The sequence below is a fragment of the Rhinolophus ferrumequinum genome, chromosome 10, assembly GCF_004115265.2.
Source record: "Rhinolophus ferrumequinum isolate MPI-CBG mRhiFer1 chromosome 10, mRhiFer1_v1.p, whole genome shotgun sequence".
In the NCBI taxonomy this organism is placed as follows: domain Eukaryota; kingdom Metazoa; phylum Chordata; class Mammalia; order Chiroptera; family Rhinolophidae; genus Rhinolophus; species Rhinolophus ferrumequinum.
Genome location: NC_046293.1, coordinates 67,973,265 through 67,991,604, shown reverse-complemented (window position 1 = coordinate 67,991,604; position 18,340 = coordinate 67,973,265). Strand labels below are relative to the sequence as shown.

Here is an 18,340-nt window from a genome sequence, read left to right as displayed (position 1 = left end):
ACTCTAAGTTCTCAGGCATTTGAAGATATTCTATTGAATTCTGTAGTTCATATGTGTAATATACAGTTATAACGGGTTCCTCATAAACACTTAATAAACAAGCAAAATACATGCATTTCTAACAACTATTGTTAGATGATAAAATTAATTTGTTTGTAAATATTGTTTTTAAGAGGTTACTTGCTCTCAACATCATGAAACTGCTATTATCCAGAGATATTTGTTACCTCCACTACCTATTTAATTATCAAAATTACTAAATTTAATGTTAAAATGCAACCTTTATATTTAAAATTACATGGTCTATATTGGAAGGATTATCCTAGATTACAATGATATTTCTTATCAAAAGAAAGAGTATATTATAAAGAAAGACAAGATAAAAACTAAGAGTCAACAACTTCATCAAAATAGACTCAGATTAAAATTTGGGAACGCATCTTATACTTTAGTACATTGGTATATATTTGAAATAAAATCAATCCTAAATAATTTATTTTAAACTGAGGTGAAACTAAAGAAAAAAGGGCATACCTCAGATTAAGTCCTTTTCCAACTCTAAAGTCTCACCTCAATATCATATGTCTCTTGAATCCTGGTCTGTCATGGAATCTTGCATAATAAGAGAAAATAGTGATTTAGAACTTACCGGGCCTCGGGCCATACAGAATATTCTAATTACATTGTCCCATTTAAAATTCAAAATAAAACTCTAATGTAGATACTCTTTTATCCACATTTTATAATTAGGAAGCTAAGAATAGAATTAGTAATTTACTCAAGATTACATTTTTGTTGGAGCTAGGACTAATACTCATATTTAATTCTACAGTCAGTGATCTGAACCCCTATAATTTCCTAAACTAAAAATTAGACAAGAGGGAACAACTATTTAAAAATATATATAATTCTTAAAATTATTTTTGTTTAGGGAACAGAATAATGTAAAAAGAGAAATTAATAACATGAATTTTAAAATTGGCCATGCTGGAAAACACTCTCATATTCTTCTTGAGAGAAATTTGCCATCTTTAATGGCAATTTGACAATTTGTTTCAATAATTTTTAACCACTATGTTTATGATCATGGACTCGACAAAGTTCCCAAAAATATATCTTAGCAAACAATCAATAAATAATAAAAATTGCATGAACAAAAGTATTCTTTAGAATTATTCATAAATGAAAGTTTGAAAACACCATAACTTTCTAATAATGTAAATATGCTTACGTTAATTATGGTATAATATGTATACCCATACAATAGAATATTAGAGAACACTTCAAAATTTTTTTATTAAGATATGGAAATAAACACATCAAGGTTGGACAGGAAGTAAAACTATTGTTTCCAGATGACATTACAATGTTTGCAGAAAACACTAAGAAAACTATTTTTAAAAAACTGTAAGAAATAATAAGCAAACTTAGCAAGATTGCAGGGTATAAAGTCAACATAAAAAAAATCAAGTGTTTCTAGATAGGAGGAGCTGGCACACTTTTTCTTAAAGGGCCCGACAGTAAATATTCCAACTTGTAGGCCACACAGTCTCTGTTGCAAAAACTCAACTTTACCTGGGTAGCATTAAAACAGCCACAGACAATATATAAACAAATGAGCATGGCTGTGTTCCAATAAAACTTTGTTCACAAAAGCAGGTGGCTGGCTAGTGGATCATAATTTGCCTACCCCTGATTTGTGTGTGTGTCTATATATCCAGAAATAGGTAACTAACTAGCCAAATGTAAAATTTTTAAAAACAACTTCATTTACACTAATATAAAATATGCAGGAATAAATTTATTAAGAGGTGTATAAGACCTGTACACTGAAAACTACAAAGTATTACAAAAGAAAACTCAAAAAGACCTAAAAAATGAAGAGATATTCCAGACATGATTATTATTAAGATAATAATTCTCCCCAAATTGATTTATATTTTCAAAGTAATCACAACCAAAATCCTGAAAGACCTACTATATAGCTACAGTAATCAAGAGAATGTGGTATTGGCATGGTGATAGATAGTATATGGATCAATGGAACAGTCTGTAGAGTCCAAAAAAATAGATTCACAACCTACACAACATTTTTGACAAAGAGGCCAGGGAAAGTCTATGGAAAAAAGAAGCCTTGTAATCAAATGGTGCTGAAACAACAGGATATCTGTGCGGAAACAATTAACTTTAACCCTTACCCTACATTACACACAAAAGTTAACTAAACATGGGTCATAGATTTACATAAAAGACCTAATATTATTAATCTTTTACCCAAAAACATGGAAGAAAAACATTGTATTATTGGATGTAATATAGATATCTTAAACAGAACATATAAAGCACAAATTGTAACAGAAAAAATTAATAAAATGGACTTCATCAAGATTAAAAACTCTCAATACTGAAAGACAAGTTAAGAAAATAAAAAGACAAGCTACAGACAGGCAGAAAATTTTGTGAAACATATCTGATTAACAGGCTTGTCTCTGAATATTTAAAGAATTCTTATACCTCAATAATAAGACAACCAAATTTTAAAACTGGACAAAAGATTTGAACAAATATTTGAGGAAAAAATGATATAGAAATAGCAAACAAGTGCATGAAAAGATTCTCAACATTATGGATCATCAGAGAAGGGTAAATTAAATCAATCCCAGAAAGATACCCTCTACACACAATATAACGGCTGATGTTAATAAGACCAACAATTCTAAGTGGTTGGCGAGGACACAAACCAAATAGGACCGCCCTGTCTTGCATGTTGGAATGCAAAGTGGTCCAGCCAGTTTATTAAACAGTATGGTAGTATCTAATAAAGTAATCTCACCATTCAACCCATCAAGTCCACTCCTAGGTATCTGCTAAGAGAAAGGAAAACATATATCCACACAAAAATGAATATGCAAATGTTCATAGCAGTATTACTCATCACAGACTAAAACTGGAAGCACCCCAAATGCTTAAAAGATATAAATGTCTATTTTTTAACTTTTATTTTAATTATTTATTTATTTATTTATTTATTTTTATGTATTTATTTTTTTTGCTATTACTGCTTATTGAGTAACTATTTTCCAGGAAAACATCTGCATGGGTCTATAAGTCTGGTCTGTAAACCTCTGCCACTCAGGAGGCTCCCTTACCAGGCAAATGGCCATATTGTGTGAGAGTTCTGGACATCTCTTAATAGCGTTTGTCTTAATTGGCCTCCTAACTGGGCTCCCTGCTTCCACACTTGCTCCCTCATACTATATTCTCAAAAGAGCAACTAGAGTGATCCTTCAAAATATGTCTGATCACATCACTCTTCTGTCCAAAAACATCTAATGACATTCCTTCTCACTCTGAATAAAACTCCGAATTCTCACAATAGTCTATAGGGTCTTACATGATCAGTGCTCTGTTACTTCCCTAAACTCATTTCATCCTGCTATGTCCCTTACTTACTCCATTAGCACCACATCCATTGGTTTGCTTTCCTTTGAACATGCCAAGCACGTTCTACCTCAGGGCCTTTGCACTTGCTGTTCCTCTGTCTGTAATGCTCTGCTTCCAAATGGTTTCCTTATTTACTTCTTTTAAGTCACTACTCAAATATCAACTGATAAGTGAGAGCTTCCTTGACTATTTAAAAGAAACTCCTTCTCTGTGCTGCATCTCCAAACACGCCCATTTTTTGCTTTATTATTTATTTACTCTAAAAATATTGTCAGCTGACACAATTATTTGCATGATAATCTGACTTTAATCACTCCCCACTGTAACATAAACTCTCTAAAGCAGGGACTTTTGCTTTTTTATTGACTGCTATTCACTCTAGTGTCCATAACAGTGACAGGTGCACAGTAGTGTTTATTGAATATTTGTTTAATAAATGAAATGTCACACGGTGTATAGGCCATTTGGGAATACCACTCCTATTATTATCTACATATATTCTTAACCACCATGTAGTTCAAATATACAAAGCTGCTGCTATATAACTAGAAAATATTGCTGACTAACTTTCTATTACAGAATGCTCCATTTGTGAATTATTCTTACTAATGAGCATCAAAAATTAAAATAAAAAAGGTCAACTCACTAAAAGCATTTTGAAGTGCTTATCATGCTTTTCATTATTTTCATTTTTCCTGTTTGTAAAAGATGTTATCATATTATTTATCTGTAGATGATAAGAACACAGTTCATTTTATTACCATGTACAGATTCTTTAGGAACTGATTAACTTATCTGAAATAAAAAATTTATGTTGGATGATGACAGCACATAAAAACTAAGTAACTATTGAAAGATTTTCCAACTAGTTTCTGTGCATTTTTATAATGATGAAATATAGACTAACAAATAAAGAACATATGTTCCTACCTTTCTTTTAATTTGGCATATCATAAAATAAGTGAATATTGGAAAATATCTTCATCAAACAACTTGTAACCTTTTATTGTTACATGTGATAATTATTTAGTGTGTAATTCATATGGATAAAATATTTATCTCAGTAATATCTTCCTTTCACTAAGAAAATCACTTGAATTTATTTTAACTAAACCTCAGCTATGATTCTCAGATTTTAAAATTCTATGTGACTTTTCTCATATGAAAGTAAGCATGACAAAATAATCTTTCTGAGGCCAAATATAGTTATTGACTGTATTTGTATTATGGTTCTGTCTTTGTTATCAACCTACCTTTCAATCCATGTATCTATCACTGGTCTGTCAACAAACTCATCAACATTCACGTTGTATAGATAATTTATTGAAATACCCTACATATTATTTTGCATTTACTGAAACACAAATTTTCATATGGATATCTCAACTCTTCATACCCTAAGAAATAACTGATAGTCTATCAATGTCAAAATTCAACAGGATGCAGTAACATTTTTAAAATGGAAATAGAAAACCTGAGAAACTCTACAAAGATGAAAATTAAAAAGTATAGTACGCTAGGAGGCCAGGGGCCTAATTGCTTTGAACAGTAACTATATTTCTGTAATAATAGTCTCACCATTGGCTGAAAAAGGAGAAGTAACATTTGCCTCCATGTGGTATGGATAGAATTCATGATCTTGCCCTCAGCTTTTACAGTTAACGTCCATTATATTTGCACACAGGGAATGCAAAACCAACTAATTTTCACCTGGAGTTCTTTCTATTTTGGCATTTGTGACAGCATTCCCCCAAACCTTCCACTAATTTAGAGTGTGTTTAAGTTAGCATCACATAAAATTCTCTGATAATGCAATATCGTTCTCTGCAGGGCCTATTAGTCTTATATGAATTTGTGACATCTAGACTTCTAGACTAACATGTTCTTTCTTATTACAAACTCCTTTTTTTCCCTTCTGTTTAGCACTATCACCTGGTGACCTGGAGAGTTGATATTGAACTTCTGTTTAATCTTGATCCTAATTAGGTGAAGCAGCTGAACAACTGGAAACCTCTGCCTACTTCCTTCAGAGGCCAGAATCCACTGCATTCCAGGCCATTCTCAGTTTAGGAAAAATCCAATCTGTGATTCAAATGTGGTCTGATCCTGCAGGGCTTAGCACTACTTCTTAGCTTCTGAGTGGGCCTGTACTCATATCTCTAAATAACATTAAATAGGTTTTGGCACAGTTGCAATGAGTAAAGTTTTCCTAATCTGATGTTTTCTTACATTGAAAATAGTGAAGACCTCTTCATCGGTACTCCATTCCACATAAAGACATTTGAAGCATTCCACACAGAATAGTTCAAATTGCATGCAATTAACGAAGAACATCATGTATTTTACATCATCTTTCAAGGCTTTAAGATTTGCCTTAAAGACGGAAAAGGAAATTTAGTTCCCATATTTTGTGCAATGAAGGTGAGTGATTAATTCAAATTAACACACAGACTTTTTTTAAAATTAGACTTTTACATTAACAAGACAAATGCCACAAGGATTCATTTAATTTTTCCACAGACTGAGTCTACCACAAAACGCTCACATTCTTCTTTCTTATCAATTATTCCTTGCTGATAGAACCAATTTACTCATCTTTTCCTTTCTTCCCTTCATCTTTCTAAGTTCTGATTTCCTCAAAGAACAATCACAGAATAGCCATATGAATCTAATAACCTTCTCTCACTTAACAATTGTAGGTAGGTAGCTTGACTGTTCTTGCCTCCTTGCATTGGCAATAGATTTGCAGAATATTCCAGGTTTAAATACCAGATTAACTTGCAAGAAAATCCCGCCATGCCTTTCACCAGGGAAAACTATTGAATACCTTAGAATTCCACATACATGGTTGATAGGTGCCATTTGAACATAAAGGTGTCTCTTAATGTACATTTCTATGGTTGAGAAAATTTCTGAGACATCAGATTATGAGGTATGTTTACAAGTATCAAATGAAATATCTAAAATAGTAACATATTTAAGAAGAAGAATTTTAAAAAGCATTTTGAGTACTTACAACGGATTCCCTGATATCCCAATTATTGAGTGATTAGCTCATGACTCCAGGATCCAAACAACACTATGCTGACTGTTGTTCTGAGGCCTGTCACCTTCACAGGAGCACCTGCCTGTCTAAGCCGATGTCATAAATACCATCTGGGCCTCAAAAGTAGCAGTTTTCACATTATTGTGTGTGTGTCAGAATCTTGTGAAGTGCTGCATGGAATGCAGATTCCCAGGGAGAACGGGACTATGCAACGACTAGTAAAACATCTCAGGTGATTGTGATGTAGAAGGTTTCTCAGATCATACTCAGCAGAGCACTGCACCTGACTATGCAAAAGATTTCTGGCAAGCAGCAAAACAGATAACTCAAATTCATGAAAAGAGAAACACCGAGATACTAATTCAGGTCTTTAGGTTAAAAGTAAATATTACAAAAATTTATTTAAGTAAAATTGGTGTTCTGGTATAAATGACCATATTGGAGGGAGCTCTGCCTAAATAATGTATATTACTTGTGAACATGCAAGTATTTCAAATTGTTGGGAAGTTCAGAGATCATAGAGCAAATTCTTACAAAATCTCAGGCCTAGTTTTCAAAACAATTAGAGAACCAAAAGAAACACAATTCTGTGTTAAGGATGACCAGATGGTACTAACTACAATGTGGATTATAAAATTATTTTTAAATTGTGAGATGCTAAAGATATATACTTACTCATTTATTCAAATATATACATTTAATCAAATAAATTTGTACTTGCATTTTGAAATTTAGACTACTTATTCTTACAAAAGAATAAATCCACGTAACCTACAAACATCACCCACACTTTTGTAACTCAAGAGTGCAGGCTGTTTGCTGTGAAAATGGATCAAACCTACAAAATGATGTCAAAATATTTCTCTTCTACTTTCTACTCAGCATTCTCAGACATTAGACATTAATATTAAAACACTTTCACCTACAGAATTGAAACACAGAGTTGGCACTGGAAGGTTACAAATTTGCTTTTGATTTAATGCAGTGCAATTTAAAAGTCACTAAGAAAGTTTGCGTCTTCAAGAGCCATAGGCCTGCCCTTCGTGTCCCAGGAGGTCTGTACCTCCCAGAAGTACCTGGGATGGTAGCTCCCCCTGAATCCTTATCTGAAGGACAATATCTGTGATTCCACCCTCAAAAGATTTCTAAATATTGCTCAAAGGAACGTTACTTCATTCTCTAACCTTGAGCAAACAAGTGTATGCCTTGCACGAACAGTATAGCTTGAAAATTCAGGCATATACTCTAAGGTTTTACTGGGTTATGATAGAAAGCAAGCCAAGGACTCCCAGCTCAGTGTAGCAAAATATCCTGAAAACGCTTCCAGATTATTTTCACCATTTATCTGTGGCAAAGTGTTGCGTAAACTAAGACTAATTCAGTGGCCTTTTGGATATGAACTGTTAAGTAATTGCATGCAGAAAGGTATCAAATGAAAGGGTTTCAAGGTAACTCTTTGGATATCTCAAGAGGAGCATTAGCTGATGGTGACAAACAGATAATTAGAATCCCAATCTCAGAGACGTGAGAAATATTGTGATCTTTTGGGGATGGCCATGAAGCTCCTAAACGACTCACAGTGAGTCACTGTTCACAGCATGGAAAGATCTGCCCTGGTTAGAAAAGCTGAGAGGGTAACTATGAGCTAATTTTAATTGCTCTTGGTCTTTGGCAGAAGACTGGAAGCTTATAGGTAACAAATAAATCTTAGTTGCAATAAAAAATTTTATCTCTTTCAGGATTTCATAAATATTTAATTGCAATCCTTTTGCACACATATTCTGATAGCTGCAGAAAAAATACGTAACATAATCCTCCTACATGGATACTTCTCTCAAATGAGTCTAACACACACAGCAAAAGAATCATCCTTTTCTCCCTGCCCACTAAGTATGATATAAAATATGTTTTAATCAGTATTCTGAGCAATCTATTATTATTACTTTCATGATTTCATTATAAAAAACAGCTAAAAGAAAAATGTTTATGCTAAAATTATATAATGATTTAAAACAAGAAAAAAGGTTGGGATTAAAGAAAGCATTCCAAAACTTAATATCGTTCATAAACTCAGAATTAATAAAGCAGTAGACAGTGTCAAAGGGATTCTTAACCAGAGTTTGCACTGCAATGTTCAGCTGAAGTGCAGTAGTCTTGTTATCTCCATAACAGAATGGGGGGGTCAGAAAAAAAATTCCAGTCTGTCAAGGTATTGCTCCCAAAAGTTTTCTAAGTCCTTCCTTTTCAATTTAATCTACGAAAAGTCAGTGCATAACACATTTAAAGAACCAGCTGTGAAAGTAGGAAAACCAGCTCCTCATCTAGCCCAGTGCAGTGGATAGTTGTTCTCAGGCACATCACGCTACTATTTTCTGCAATGAGTGAAGAAATGATCAGTACATAATTCGCAAGAGAAACTTTAAGCAAGATACAGGAGAACCACACTGAAGACACAGAAGAATTTCTAATAAAAGCCATGATGGAAGGAGTCCTAGAAGGAGCCAGATTACTACCACTCAGTTGGCAAACACTGTGAAGGTGGTTTATTAATGCTGTTACCAGTCCTGAAAACAGGACTCAGAAACGAAAACAATGTGTAAGGGTAGGTTTTGGATGTTCTCATAATTTGCTTCTTCATGAGCCACTATATTTTCACAGGCTCATATATTGAATTCTCAGCTTTCCTAACATATCTCAGACTTATAAACTCTAAAACAAGTTATTAAACATTAATTTATTAATTTTAACATATTAGAGTACTTCTAAGTGTGACATTCCCAATCTCCATGTATAGGTCCTTATGTTTGTTGTCAATAAAACACTAATATTTTAAAAAGAAATAACTCCTCTCTTATTCCTGAACAAAGTTTGCAAACTAAGTTGTAATAATCTGCTCTTTTTAAGGCTTTATAAGTAATTGGACTTTTAATGGAATAACCTATAACAGAAACTTTAAAAATATACTACACAGACTAAAAAGAATATGTTATGATATTAATAATTCCACAAAATGTCATGTGCTCTGCATAATTGAATTTTCCAAGAAAGTGGTGACTAAATAAATAAATAAATAAATAAATAAATAAATAAATAAAATAAGTGCAGTAACTACACAGGGTCAAGAGGGTGGTAACGATGATCATGATGATAATGATTTATTTCCAGAACTTTTTTGGATATGAACAAATTCTCCAAATAATTTTCATGTATTTTAAATAAAATAAAACATAGATCCACAAGCCAGTGATACACACTTCTACAGCTTTATAAAATGGTACTCAGAGCATGTTAATAGCTTTAAATATCCGAATCCAGTGGCTATTATACTTCCTGTTGCATGTCTTCCAAATTTCTAGTTTCTTTCTCGTATTAAGCTAATAACTTCAATAAGAGTTCTTACTTTACCTAGCTGCCAATTCCACTCTTTTTCAAATCACTGCTTTACCCAAGTTCTAGAATGAGTATTAGTATTGTAACAGGTCTCCTGATGTAAGTTCATCCTCTAGTTTATACTTTGCCCTACTCTTATTTTCCTACTTTTAAACTGTCAGTGGATTTTCATAGTAAAATAACATTCTTCTAATGTTGTTTCCTATATGATATTCTCCATAGTCTTCCTAGGCCAAGGAAATTCTTTATTTTCCAATGTTTCCAAAATATTTTATTCATAGCACTTGTATAGTGAATATAGTTAATTGTTTACAGTGTATTTTCCCTTTTAGGCTGTGAATTCTTTGAAAACAAAGAATGCCTCTTGTTCATTTTCAAATCTCCAAATCTAACAATGCTTTATTAAAACAAAAACCAAAAACAAACACACCAAACAACAACAAAAACAACAACAACACAATCTAGGCATTTTAGTCACTAATTTCAGAGTTCTAGTCAAAACATAATGACATTTGCAAGGCAATCAATTAATTGATTTTGTATATAAAGGAATGATGAAAAAATATGGTGAATGTTTAAATTCAGAAAAAATGTATTATAGTAAAAGGCACATTGCCATTAAATCCCCTCAAAATAGCCCCCTTGCTTTGAACACACCTATCTGATCGTTCTTGCCACTTTCTAAAGCTGTTCTGGAAGTCCTCTTTCATGAGTCTTTAGCCGTGCTGTTATGGCTGCCTCAATGTCCTGAATCAATTCAGAACGCATACATTTCATGGTCATTTTGACTTTGGTGAAGAGCTGGAGGTCGCACGGTGACAAATCGGTTGAATAAGGTAAAGAAGACACTTCATAGTGTTTTTATTTGACAGAAATTGCTGTACCAGAAGTGATGTGTGACACGGAGCCTTTCCAGTTGTGATCACAAAATATGGTGAATAGTGCCAAGTGCCATCCAACAGAAAGCCAAGGATCTTCAATATGGGAAGCAGCACGTTGAATTTTAGTAACAGTATGTGACAGTTTCAACTTGTTCGATGCAGTCAGTCGGGTGTGAGCTACGTTTGAGAGAAGGTGTGTTTTAAAGTGTGCCATAAATCATCCTCCATCATGACAACGCTCTGTGTCACACATCATTTCTGGTATACAGCGATTTCTGTCAAATAAACATGACGGTGTGTCCTCATCCACCTTATTCACTAGATCTGGCAGTATGCGACTTTTGGTTCTTCCTCAAAATCAAAATGATTTAGGACACCAAGGAAGGGATGACAGTGCAACCAAAGACACTCACGAAAGAGGACTTCCAGAACTGCTTCACAATGTGACAAGAATGATAGGGTGTGTTCAAAGCAAGGGGGAGTATTTTGAAGGGGATTAATGGCAATGTGTCTTTTATTGTAATAATTTTTTTTTTTATTTAAAAATTCACCATATTGTTTGGTCATACCTTGTACAAGCAATGAAAATTAGAATATGTAAGTGCAGAAGCAGTGCCACTTGCTAGAGAACCATATATCATTTTTTTTTTAAATGGAATAATATGACATTACCACAACCCATGTACACAAAATCAAAGAGCTTCACTTAGGGACCTGGATAAATAGGGAGAAATAAGATGTTTTGGTATTGGAAAGCTAACATTTAAAAAGATGTTAATTCTTTAAAAATTAATTTATAAATTCAGTGCATATCCAGTCATAACTACAGCAGGATTTTTTTCCCTTTTTTTTTTTTTTTTTTTTTTAGTTTCAGGCACACAAAACAAGGTAATAGTTAGACATTTATCATTATATCCCTCACACTGTGTCACCCTCATCTCCCCATTTACTATCCCTCTGACATTGCACACAGCCATTATATTTCCACTGTCTCTACTCCTAATGCTGTACTCTACTTCTTGTAACTATATACATATATGTATATATATGTACATATATACATACACATATATATATACATATATATAAACTTGTAGTTCACATTCACTATTGTTCAGCTTCAGCTTCAGGTGTACAGTGCAGTGATCAGGCATCTACATCATCCCTGAGGTGGTCTCCCTAACGAGATAAGTGTCCATCGGATACCCTACAAAATCTTTACACCATCATTGATTACATTCCCCAAATTACCTTTCGTAACCCTATGGCCATCTTGAGGTTACTGACCGTGCTTTCTAATCCCCTCACTTTCCCCCTTATCCCCAACCTCCCTCATCTAGCAACCCTCAGTTTTTCCTCTATGACTCCAGCAGGATTTTTTTAATGGACTTTGCCAAACTGATCCTAAAATTTATATTTAAGAGAAAGTATGTAAGATTTTGAACAAGAATGAGAGAAAATTTTGTCAACTACAACATACTATAAAGCTAAACTGATCGGAACACTATGGTACTAGTGTGAAAAGACAAAGAGGTCAATGAAACAGAATCAAATCAATTTCCTAAAATTTGAGAATTTGCATGAAGATAACAATAACTTTTCAAACCTGTGAATAAGGAAGGATTTTTAAATAAGTAAGATTGAAATAATTGGTTATAAATGTATTAATGTTAAAGAAAATTAGACACCAATTCCATTCTATACCAAAAAAAAAAAAAAAATGAATTAGAGAGCGAAAGTTTGAGGAGATAAATTTCAAAACAAAATAGCTTTTAAAGAAAAAAACGGAATATTTTCAAAATCTTCAGATAGAGAAAGTCTTCCATGTGAGACAGAACCAGAGAAACAGAAAGCTATGAAAGAAATGACTTGACATATAAATTGAAATCCTTTTGGTGATGAAAGACACCACAAAGTAAAAAAAAAAAAACAATCTGACATACCATTGAGACAAAATACTGTGAAGATGCTACAAAAAGGATTAATATCCAAAACCTTCCAAAATACACAGGAAAATTGAGTAGGAAAAATACCTCACCCATTTTCTATTAGCTTTTTTATCTTTCATTTCTTAAGCAAGCAATAATTCACAAATAAAAAAAATACAAATAACAAATGTATACATAAGCAATGTATATACAGAAAAGATGCACAAGATAATTTAGTACTGTAACAACTTCAAAAAAAATTATCTGTGCTGCCACACTGTCAAAAATGCAAAAGATGTGTACTCTTTTTTATCATAAAAAGTTTGAGGGAATTCAACCCTCTCATACATGGTTGATAAAAAAAACTGGAAAAGCCTTTGAAATACAGTTTGTTAAGACTGCTTTGGATATTTGGGCTCTTTTGTGGTTCCATACAAATCTGATGATTTTTTGTTCTATTGCTTTAAAAAAAAATGTCATTGGGATTTTGATGGGGATTGCATTAAATCTGTATATTGCTTGGGTAACATGACCATTTTAACTATGTTGATTCTTCCAACCCATGAACATGGAATGTCTTTCCATTTCTTTGTGTCTTCTTCAATTTTTTTTTAAAAAAATGTCTTATAGTTTTCAGTATATAGGTATTTCACATCCTTGGTTAAGTTTATTCCTAGGTATTTTATTCTTTTTGTTGCAATTGCAAAAGGAATTTTTTTTCTAATTTCTTTTTCTGAAATTTCACTGTTCATATATAGGAATGCAATGGACTTTTGTACATTGATTTTATAGCCCACAACTTTACTGTATTCATTTGTTTCTAATAGCTTTTTTTGCTGGAGTCTTTAGGGTTTTCTATATATAGCATCATGTCATCTTCAGAAAGTGACAATTTAACTTCTTCATTTCCAATTTAGATGCCTTTTATTTCTTTCTCTTGCCTTATTGCTCTGGCTAGTACTTCCAATACTACATTGAAAAGCAGAGGTGATAGGGGACAATCCTATCATGTTTCTGACATAGAGCAAAGGGCTTCAGTTTTTCACCATTAATTATGATAGTAGCTGAGGGTTTGTCATATATGGCCGTTACTATGTCAAGGTATTTTCCTTCTATATTTATTTTATTAAGTGTTTTAATCATAATGGATGTTGTATCTTGTCAAAATCCTTTCTGCATCTATTGATATAATCATATGATTTTTGTCCTTTATTTTGTTTATGTGATGTGTCACATTGATTGATTTGCATATGTTGAACCATCCTTGTGCCCCTAGGAGAAAAAAGAACAATGCTGGAGGTTTCACACTCCCTGATTTCAGCTTGTACTACAGGGCAATGATAATCAAAACAGCATGTTATTGGCAGAAAAACAGACACACAGACCAATGGAATGGAATTGAGAACCCCAAAATAAACACACATAAATATGGACAGATAATTTTTGACAAAGAAGCAAAAAACATACAATGGAGAAAAGACAGCCTCTTCAATAAATGGTGCTGGGAGAATTGGAAAGCCACATGCAAAAGAATGAAACTGGACTGCTATCTGTCACCATGTACCAAAATTAATTCAAAATGGATCAAAGACTTAAGCATAAGATCTGAAACAATAAACTGCATAGGAGAAAACATAGGTACTAAACTTATGGATCTTGGGTTCAATAGAGCATTTTATGAATTTGACTCCAAAGGCAAGGGAAGTAAAAGCTAAAATAAATGAATGGGACTATATCAAACTAAAAAGCTTCTGCACAGCAAAATAAACCATCAACAAAATAAAGAGGCAACCAACCAAATGGGAGAATAGCTTTGCAAACAATGCCTCTGATAAGGGGCTAATATCCAGAATATATAAGGAACTAGTACAACTCAATATCAAAAAAGACCAAAAGTCCAATTAAAAAATGGGCAGAGGACTTGAAGAGACATTTCGCCAAAGAAGACATACAAATGGAAAACAGACATACGAAAAAATGCTCAACAATCACTAATCATCAGAGAAATGCAAATAAAAACCACAATGAGATATCACCTCACACCAGATAGAAAGGATATCATCAACAAGACAAATAGTAACAAGTCTTGGAGAGGCTGTGGAGAAAAAGGAACCGTCATACATTGCTGGTGGGAATGCAGATTGGAGCTGTTGCTGTGGAAGGCAATGTGGAAATTCCTCAAAAAATTAAGAATAGAATTACCATATGACCCAGCAATTCCTCTCCTGGGTATCTACCAAAAATATCTGAAAACACTTATCCATAAAGACATATGTGCACCAATGTTCATTGCAGCTTTATTTATGGTGGCCAAGGCATGGAAACAACCTAAGTGCCCCTCGATAGATGAATAGATAAAGAAGTTGTGGCATATATACACAATGAAATACTATTCAGCTATAAGAAAAGATGAAATAGTACCATTAGCGACAATATGGATAGATCTTAAGATTATAAATGCTAAGCAAAATAAGTCAGACAGAAAAGTAGAGAATCATTTGATTTCACTAACATGTGGTACATAAAACTGAAAACAACAAAAGAACAAGACAAACAAATGAAGAAACAAAAACTCATAGACATAGACAATAGTTTAATGGTTACCAGAGGGTAAAGGGGGAGAGGGTTGTAGAGAGGGTAAACAGGGTCAAATATATGGTGATGGAAGGAGAACTGACTCTGGGTGGTGAACACACAATGTGAGCTATAGATGATGTATTACAGAATTGTACACCTGAAACTATGTAACTTTACTAACAATTGTCACCCCAATAACTTTAATTAAAAATAAAGAAAGAAATAAGTTTGTAACATTTATTAAAAATTTTATGTTCTTTGAACCAAACATTCCACTAGCAGGAATCAATCCCATAAAAAGAAATATTGCACAACAAAAAACTGTTCAACGATACTCACTGCAGTCTTGATTATTATAGTGAAAAACTAGAAACAATGGGATAAAACTCCCCAGACTTATTTTCCTAAATGAGTCAGAGAACAGAATGCATTTCTATTCATGAAAAAATGAAACAAAAGGAACCTGTGTAAATGTAAAGAAAAACTGCTGGATTGATACAGACCAAATAATAATTTTACCTGTGAGGAGGGTGAAGTGTTGGCATGGCATGGGAGGGAGTGAAAGAAAATTTTCACATGGTAGTTCTCTTTTGTTTTAACCTTGGACAACTAGAATGCATTCATGCGGTGTTTATATTTAAACAATAATTAAAAGAATACCTAATTTTTCCAGTAAGGATGGCGGAATAGGTAAACTCTGTGCTTGCCTCCACTCGTGACTATATCAAAATTACAAAAAAAATGCAGAAAAACCATCTTTGAGAATCACCTGAATTCTAGCTGAACCAAAGTCTTACCACTAAAGACATATAGAAGAAGCCACTCCAGACTTGTAGGAGTGGCAGAGATGCAGAATGGGCAGGTCCCACATCTGTGCATGTGACCATTAAAAATCAGGAGGGATATCTCCTCTGTAGAGGGCCCTGAGGATTGATGGGTCCCAGCCCAACTCCAAGCTCACCATCCCAGGGTTCCAGTGCCTGGGAGAGAATCCCCATAATTTCTGGTTCTCAAAACCAGTAGAGATTGTGGCTAAGTGGGATGGAGGGCAGCTGGGGGTTCCAAGCACTCCTTTTAAAGGGACAGTGCACAGACTAATGAAGGAATCACTAGCTCTGGGCTCCAGCACTGGGGCAGCAGCTGGAGAGGTGACAGGGACATAGAGAGGGAACTGGTTGTTTGGCTTCAGACGAGCTGAGGAGCAGCTTTCTCCTGGATGGAGAAGCTGATGGAGAAGCTGATGGAAGCCATTATTTCTTTATTGAGCCCTCCTGCTTTCCAATATGCAGATGCAGGCAGATGCCATATGTGAGTCTCCATCAACCCATCACCAGCCCCACCCTGGTGATTCCTGAGACCCCGACCCACCCAACTTTCAGGCACACCCACGCTTCCAGTGGCTTTTCTGTACAAACAGTCCATCTTGGCTCATGCTGCAGACTTTCATAAAATATCCCAACGGTTCACAAAACCCAAACAAGCAGCATCTGGCTTCGGCATGTCTGTACCTTTTGTTGAGTAGCCCTAGGCCTGGCACTATTGCCCACTGGCCTTAGTTTGATGCTTGGCCTCTCGAGACATCTCCAAGCCCAGTGTGGGTGGCAGCCATCTGTGGATTGTTTTGTGTCTCATGCCAGGTGGCTGTGAGCAGGGCACAGGCTGTGACTGAACTTGGCCTGTGGCATGGCCCTTCCCAAAAGTCCCAGAGCTGGCATTCCCAGTGGCCAGCTTGGGACCGAGCCAGAGCATCACCTAGCCACCTCCAAGAATGACACACCCACAGGATATACTGGACAGACATCAGAGCCCTGCTATAGTGAATCCTGCTCTATGGTCAACTTCTGCACACAGCTCCTCCTGTCTTCACAGCCAGTCTTTACAACCAATCAGCCTGAGCATCAATTCCTCTCATTGACATAGAAACAGCAACCAAGGCTCAACTACAAGAGGAGGGCACACACAACCCACACAAGGGACACCTAGAGCACCCAGCTCAGGTTACCAGGGAGACTAAGCCCTTGGGACCCATAGGACACCTACTACTTAAGGCCACTCTATTAAGATACAGAGACATAGCATTCCTACCTAATACACAGAAACAAACACAGAGAGGCAGCCAAAATAGGGGGAGAGAAAGAAACATGTCCCAAATAAAGAACCGAACAAAGCTCCAGAAAAAGAACTAAAGAAAATGGAGACAAGCAATCTACCAGATGCAGAGTTCAAAACACTGGTTATAAGAATTCTCAATGATTTCAGTGAGAACTTCAACAAAGAGCTAGGAAACACAAAAATTGAGATAGAAAGCATAAAAAAGAACAAGTCAGAAATAAAGAATACAATAAGTGAAATGAAGAATATTGAATGTCAATTGTAATTAAACATTTTTAAAAGGGGGGAAAAGGGTGAAGGGGAATAAGAGGTTCAAATTTCCAGGTAGAAAACAAATAAATCATGGGAATATAAATTACCGTATAGGGGATATAGTCAATAATATTGTGATAGTTTGGTACAGTGTCAGATGGTTGCTGGACTTATCATGGTGATCACTTCTTTAGGTATATAAATGTTGAATAACTATGGTGTATTCCTGAAATTGATATAATGTTGTATGTTAGCTATATTTTTTAATAAAAATCTTAAAATAAATAAATAAATAAAAGAAATTGAAACTGTACTGTGATGAGGCATACAAAACATTAAAAAATATTTAGTGTCAAAATTGAGTAAATAGCTTGGATTTACAATCAACATTATTTCAAAAGAATAACTAATGATTATTCAAAGGAATAAATGATTTTGACATAAATCTAATTATGAAAATAACAGAAATATTACTATAACTAGTACAATTAAGGTTTCTGCTACAAAACTGATATATGTTTTTTCCCAGAACAGTTTTAGGCTGTGGAATATTTATTTCTGTCTTGTAGCACAAGCTTCTCATAATGCATCAGATTTTTAAAAATCTAAAAAAATACAAATAAAAAAGATATACTAGAATATGTCAGGAAAAAAAATTGCTGAGGTTTTAAGGCATTTTCCATCAAACATCAAATATGACATAATGGTCA

The 18,340-nt window shown here is 34.2% G+C and overlaps 1 protein-coding gene across 1 annotated transcript in view; it reads right to left on the bottom strand.

Annotated features, from left to right (window-relative positions):
* The window catches only part of TRHDE (thyrotropin releasing hormone degrading enzyme), a 358,378-nt gene that overhangs the window by 54,308 nt on the left and 285,730 nt on the right, over positions 1 to 18,340 (bottom strand).